The sequence below is a fragment of the Polypterus senegalus genome, chromosome 12 (assembly GCF_016835505.1).
Source record: "Polypterus senegalus isolate Bchr_013 chromosome 12, ASM1683550v1, whole genome shotgun sequence".
NCBI classification, from domain to species: domain Eukaryota; kingdom Metazoa; phylum Chordata; class Cladistia; order Polypteriformes; family Polypteridae; genus Polypterus; species Polypterus senegalus.
In genome coordinates, this window is record NC_053165.1 from 114,807,716 (window position 1) to 114,815,537 (window position 7,822).

Genomic DNA, 7,822 nt, shown 5'->3' on the forward strand with positions numbered 1-7,822 from the left:
TGGGCCGAAGATTAGTTAAATACAAAGTAATATTAAGGAAAAAGGAATAGCTATTGGTTTTGAGGAGCAACAGCTAATCCAAACAATGTATGGAGACAATTTTATTTATTATTTTATTTGATTTATTTCAAAGTTGTTTAACTAATATGCTTGTTTCTACATAGGTTTGTAATCTCGCTGCCTGCTTTGGTCAAAAACAATTTAATGTGAAAATGAAAAGGAGATAGTACTATTTTCAGTAACACAACTAAAGTAAAAGACAATCAAGAAAATGATTATATTTATCCATTTCATGAACCCATTTAATACAATTCAAGGTCAAGGGGAGCTGAAGAGTGTCCATATGGCATTGGTCACAAGGCAGAAACTGAGCCCATGGTGTACACTCACACAACCACCTCCACTGGGCTAAATCAGAATTGCAAAAGGCAGGTATACAAACAAGACATGAAGCCAGGGATTGAATCCCATAGAATCCAAAGCTATACGGAAAAAATGTAGCCAATTTTTATCATGATTATTAATACTGTGGTGTGCTTGGTTAAAGGTCATAAACATGCTTCTTTTCTGAAAAGAAGTCACTAAAGCCCAACACCTTATACATTATAAGGGTTCTTAGCTTTGATAGAAAACTTTATATACCTTTACCTCTTAAGCAAGAGTAGCACTTTGACAAAAATGTGGCAGCACTACAATTTACAACACTATATTACAGAAAGCAGTGAAATATATTATTCTGTATTTATACCTGCTGCACAGAGCTTGTAAGGTATAAACAGTCTTTATCTAGTATAATTTAAGGTCACGGAAAATTCCTTTTGTGATTTCCTAAAATAAAGCTTCATTATTTTTTTCTAAAATGTGCAGAAAATTCCAGAATTTAATGTCATGCAGGTCTTAATGAGAGAATAATCCAAAACCGAACAGGCAGTGGTATACCAAGGCCTGCATTTTAGCGGTGGGGTACATGACTTGGGTGTCAGCTAAGTTTTTGGTGGGATCTGGGAACTGTGTTTGACCCAATGCAACTTTTCTAGAGGGGAATAAGTGCATCTTGAAATTCATTTTCAGTGCTAGAAACATTGTCATGTATTTCTCTGCAAACATCCATGTTACATTTCCAATATTTAACATTTAACATATTTAACATCTATTAAGTATTGGTACCCTAAGATAATTTTTATTACATAGTATATACTTTTGCTTCGTTCATCTTCTTTTTTGATACTTAAGAGAAGTTACAGCATATTCTTATGTGTAATTGTATTATATAGTGGCACAGTAATAAGCACTGCTGCCTTATAGCTCCAGTGGTTTAATTTCCATTTTTTGTCATTGTCTGTATGGAGTTCTCACGTTCATCTCAGTGTCTGTGTGGGTTTTCCTGTGGGCTCTCAGTGTTTCCTCCTGTATCCACAAAGATGTACAGCTCTGTTTATTTGGTGACATTGCATTAAACGCAATGTGAGTAAATACGGTTGTGTACCTGTGGGTGCACTGAAATGGATTGGCATCTTGACCAGTACAGTGCTTCTGAGATAGACCCCATGCAAACTTGAATTTTATTAAGCATGATTGAAACTGTATGCATTAATGTATGTTTGTATTATATATATATAATTCTACATTTAATACCTCCTCCAGGTGATATGTCAGTGCAAGGAGTTAAAGGCATCACAAATCGAGGAGACTGGCTTTGGATCTCAGCTCAGTTACTGCCAATGTCTGCGTGAGTTTTTCTTCAAGTTTTTCTCATACTCTACTCTACTTGCTCCTCTAAACTGTCCCAATATAAACCGTTATGGGTGCATGTTTGAATGTCTTCTGTCCAAAACATCCAATATGAAGTGACTACCCTTGCATCCCTGAACAGGATTAATCTAGTTTAAAAATGGGGAGATGGTAGATGAGCCCAGAAAAGGAATATGTACGTTTTAAGAAATGGAACTATTAGATACATTTTGAAGTCTGTAATTTGAGTAATTAGTGTTTTTCTGAATGATTGCAACTGTAAAGTCCTTACCTTTTAAAACAGACAGGTTCAGTTAATTGTTTGTTGTCATGCATGGAGTTTGGATATAAAAATGGGATCTTGTTTAGACAAATTTATCTCTTTATGTATGAGGTTAAAACATTGGAAGTCTTATTTTTAAAGCAGTTTTTGATATTAACAAGGACATTATGACTTCTTTCAATATTTTCCAACTTACCAAAACCCAAAATCTATACATTTTCTTAGCACAAACAATTTGTGAAGTGTATCTAGTTTCATTTTCAAATCTCATGCATAACACTAAAAAGATGTTTGAATTACTAATCACAAAACAAGTAAATGATGTATGGTAAATTTGAATTGGAAAAAGCTTACAAACATACTACATAATTGATTGAAGGTCTAAACATACAGTACATAAGGAGATTCATTGACTTTGCTCAAGGACACACAGGAAACAAATGGCTGTGCTGGGATTTCAGTTTGTATCGTCTCAAACCACACATAATACTCTGAAGTCCATAGTACAAGGCGGACAAGAGAATTTTTTTTTTTTTTACTTATTTAAATTTCCAGATTTTATATGTCTGAGCCACTGAATAAAACATTCACAATTCCTGTCAGTGAAAGCAACTGAGTTTGCTTGTTCTAATTCTGAAAGATGTCTTATTCAAAGTCTAATTGGTGCTTTGAATTTAAATGTGCGCTTAAATAGATTATTCAACTGTCTCTGCTACCTGCTTGGAATGTAAAAAATACTGAATTCTGAGATCTGTGTTTTGGTTTCATATCATACTGATATGTATAGTCTCACTACAGTATATGTATCTCGAACAGATGACCTGATATTGTTCATCCTTTCCAAATTGATTTTACTAATTACATAGATTGTGATAAACTGAGAAAGATGTGAGTGTGAGGTAAAATGTATCGGTAAACTAGAGACTTTCTCTTTTAAGCACAATAACAATGAGAGAAACTAATTACATGCTGAATAAGAGCTTTGTTGGAATGAAGCCTTCAGACACAGCTTGCTAAGGACTGCACATGGGTTACACTTCCTCTTCTGGAGAACGGAACATGAAGAACCAGGGTGACTCCAAGTGATTTGGTAGTGAAGCACTATGCTGAAGTACAGTAAGTCTCTAGTGTTTATCTTCTTTAAAGCCTACAATGAAAACAATTGCCTGTCAATATCATTATAAAGCATCATAAAGCATGCAGTCATATCAGATAATGCATTAATTATTTCATAAGATGGTGGCCAAATGCACAACTTTTAGTGTAGCCATATAGAAAATTCTGTAACCTATACTAGTATAAGCATAAGTTATTTCAAAGAAATATTAATTTTTAAAAAGTCAGCATTACTGCAAATTACAAAAAGTGATGCGTGAATTACAAGTTGGAATGTTTTATGCTGTAATCTTAAATAATTGGTATAATCCACGTGGTGACCATAGCTTTAAAATATATGTATTATTATCATGGTTATTTTCAAGTATACTGACAGAACACACAAATCCTGAATCCAGTTTCTCAGTTTCCCTGCACGTCAGGGAGTTGAGACATTAGGCGTCACACAGTGCAGATGTAGCCATCTATTGAAATGTGTCTGAAGAAGATTAATAGGTCTTGTCAGTGTTGGGAAAGCACTGCTTTGCTGTAAATTTATACTCAGCCACAAGATAAATTACAGGCAAATGCTTAGTTATCAGACAATCAGGGTCATTAGACATTTAATCAAATGAAACCAAATTTTGGGAAACCCTACTCTATTGTACAATGTTGCATTCTCTTCCTTGGAGTGTTAGGTGAGAGGAAAAAAGAACATGGAATCATTTAATTTTTCACATATATTTTTCTTTTAGAAAAGGTGAAATGTTTATTAAACACACCAATTACAACAGCTTTAGCAAATATTTTTTGGGTTCTTTGTATGTCACTGTATTAAATTAAATTGAATGTAGATTATTAGCAAACCTCTTGACACCCACAAGAAACTATATTTGGAGAACTTACATCCTTCCCTATTTTTAAATTTTCTGTTAGCACTGATCAAATCAAGTACAAGAAACAATCATTCTCATTCCATGCAGTTTTGTACAAAGACAACGTTAATTTGTTCTAAAAGAAATTACTGAATGTATTATTATTATTATTATTAATCTTGTGCACTATATAGTACTGTAAATACAGTAAGATTAAACTGTAACAACAAATAATATGCAATAAAACACTTGAAGGAGATAAGTATTCTTTACTGTACCTGCTTCTCCATTTGTTTAGCCCTAATTTATTATTGCTATCTTATCTTTTTGTTTTGATCTATGCTAAGAATCAGCACAATCTTTGAAATCTGTAACTTGTTCATACTGCTGGAGGATTCCATAAACATTTTAGATAAGGCTAGGTTTGTAGTTATGTCAAATGAGGTTAATATGTTTTTAAATCTTGGCGTGTTGATGAATCTCTAAAAAGAACATCTGATAAAAAATAGTGCAGCCAGGTAAATACATACTATTACAGTAGTTATATATGGATAACAAGACCATATGGGTTCTAAAATTGGCACATTTCCTTAATGCATTTTTCTTGGATATACAGTATAGCTTTGTACAAATACTGCTTCAAGGCAAACTCATACATGATCAGTGAAACATCCATCCACCCATTACTGAATCCACAAGGTTGAGGGAAGCTGAAATCTGTTTTTTCCAGCATCACAAATACAGAAGGATAGGGAACCAATCCATCTTCAGGGAGTGTTTATGGATGTATTCCCATACCAAGTTAGTTTAAATTTATCAATCAACCTATCCCACACATCTTTGAGATACAGCAAGAAAACCTAAGTCCCATGGGAAAAACCATGCAGACACAGATGGAGCAAACTTGCACACAATATAAACTCTATGGTAGCTGCACTAACCTCTACATCACCATTCCATTCCTAGTGAAACATCCCACTCTTTATTAAAATATTATGTATACAGTATATACCTCTATTCCAATAAGAACTGTGTTTTCAGTTCTTCACAACAGTGTGTCCAAGGAGTGATGGTATATCATATCCTGTATGAATGCCAGTATATGGAACACCATTAGATTGCACTATATATACAGTATAAAAATATATTCCAATTGGAACTGTGTTTGCAGTTCTTTAGAACAGTGTGCCCTAAGATTGATGATACATTATATCCTGTATGTATACCAGTATATAATACACTGTTCATTTTCACTGACACAGTATATTAAATTTGAATAAGCCAGGCCGGGCTTCTGATATTTTGTTGCTTATACTTCTCAACTGTAACGCACCATTACACTGTAGTGCTAAAGAGGAAGATTTGAATGAAATATGCTACAATTGCGATTGCAAAAACTATGTCACCCTCACAATATGCATAGCCTAACTTTTAATTGTACCCACAGTCTGCAAAGCTAAAGTATGTATTAATTCTGTGTGCTAATTTGTGCTTATTTAGCTGCTTCTTCATATGCACCATGTAAAACTGGAAAATTAGAATCCTTAAAAATATATGAATATTTACTACTACTTGCATACTGTATTATTCATTAGCAAGTTAGAATTATAATACTTATAGCATTTTTTACTTTGTTTCCTAAATGTGAATTCTTGATAAGCCAGACTGTTAAGGTTATGTAAATTAGTAAAACCAAAAACACCATTTATTAAATGATTTTCATCTGTGGGTCTTAGCTGCTTTTTTTGCATACTTGTGGTATAATAATGGATCTAATTACTCTTCCACCAAAGCCTCTAATACAACATTCAAACCAAAAACCTGATTATTCCCCAAAGAAAACCACTAAATTATGAAGAACACATGTTTAGTCTTTGGTTGCATGTTAAAGCCAAATACAAATAGAAGAATTAACACCAAAACCTATGCTATATTTCATAGTAATGCAAAGTAATCAGCCAAAAAAGCAATTATGCACAGCAGCTACTCCAACCTAAAAAGCTATACAATTATGTAACTAAAGCATGTCATAGATAGTATATTGAAATATATCTACAGGTGATAAGGAGGCCATATCTCATGTTTGGAAAACAAAGACTGTATTTTCTTCTGGGTGCCACACAGGACAGATAAGAGTGCAGTTGAACATAACTGGAAAGAGATTGAACAAGGACTTACAAAAAGGAGACAGTACTTGTAAACATGAAAGAGTTGAAGCAAAAAATATTAAACTATGTGGCAAAAATGCAGAAGTTCATAGTAATGTTTTGTTTTAAAACTTTATGAGAAGAAGTCTGAAAGAGAAGTGTGTTAACACACAGAAAGAGCTATAGAAGCTCCTGGATTAACAAGCCTCCATCATTTAAAAACGGTTTGAAAGAGGTGGTGTCCTGTAAAGGAGATTTGCTCACCTTTGTAAGAACATGAGACTGTTTTTCTCTGCTCAAATGTCTAACCTTAACTTCCTACACACCTTTCACAAAGGAGGAATAATGATACTAAAGAAAATCCAGGAGGATCTACCAGATTCATTCCAAAGCTGAAGGCTATCCTTGGAGATTTTACTACAGACTGACTGAACTTTGTCATTTTAGTCTAAGTTAGCATAGTCTGAAAAGATCTAATAGAAATACAATGTAACAATATCTGCCAAATGTGATTCCAGATGATGGACCATCAAATTCCAATGAGGCAGGCTTCATTGGAATGACAGATAAACAAATAAGAACTAAAAATGTTCAAATAACTTCAGTTTGCATGCACAATATATGATATATACAGTATGTTGTAAAAAGCAAATAAACAGGCCAAACAGTAAGTAACAGAAGCAATTATTTATTTCCTAACCGTAATTTCTGTTTGAGAATCAGAAGCAAACCCATCCACAACAGGAGAAAGGCACAGAACAGCCAGAAAGAGGACGGCAGTTCATCAGAGTTCACACTCACATACTGGGTTCATGTTGATTTAGCAGTTAGTCTAATAGCTTTTCCTCAAACTGTAAAAGGAAATCCATGGAAATGTAGGGATTACAGAAGAGTAATGAAGATCTGTACCTTGGAATTACATGGTGTTATTTGCTGTGCCTTTATTATATTACTTAAGAATACAGATCTCTAGAAAAATGTATCTATCATTTCTCTTAATCTGCTTGGTCCATTGCAGTGTTGCCAGATATGCATCCTAACCTGGTTGCTGCAGGTTCAAAACAAAATCAGGAATAAACACAAGGCACACTAAATACACATTGATACTCACATAATAGCATTCATTTTGGATATGGGTAGAAGAAAGGTGAAAAAATGTATGGGGAAAAGCCCAGAAAGAAATGGTAGGAATAAGTAAAGTGAAAAGTCACCAGGCCAAGACTCAAAAATGGGCCTTGGGAGTTGTGAGAAAATATCCTTGAACAGTGTACCAATAGGTCACCACAGATGATATGGAAAAATTAAATTCTGGCCCTAATAACACTGAAATGAGGTAGTTAAATATGGTGAAATACCTTTCAAAAGCACCAAATCCAACTGGAAGTAGCATTTATATTGAAATTAGTTTGTCAGTTATTTGTTGCCATTAGATGATTATTTAATAATTGATAATTCATGTATGTGCTACTGTATACTCAGATAATGTCAGGGGAGTGACTCAACTTATCCAATAATGCATCTAAGATTTAATCTTAACAGGCCTCCTGTACATGATTGCAATATATTTATTAACTTTTATTTAATATATCTAATGCAAGCTACAGGAACAGATTTTGCATGTTTGCTGTATCAGGACCTCACTGCAAGCTAAGCCATCAAAATCCAGTAATTCTTGCCTTTCGGAGAGTAAA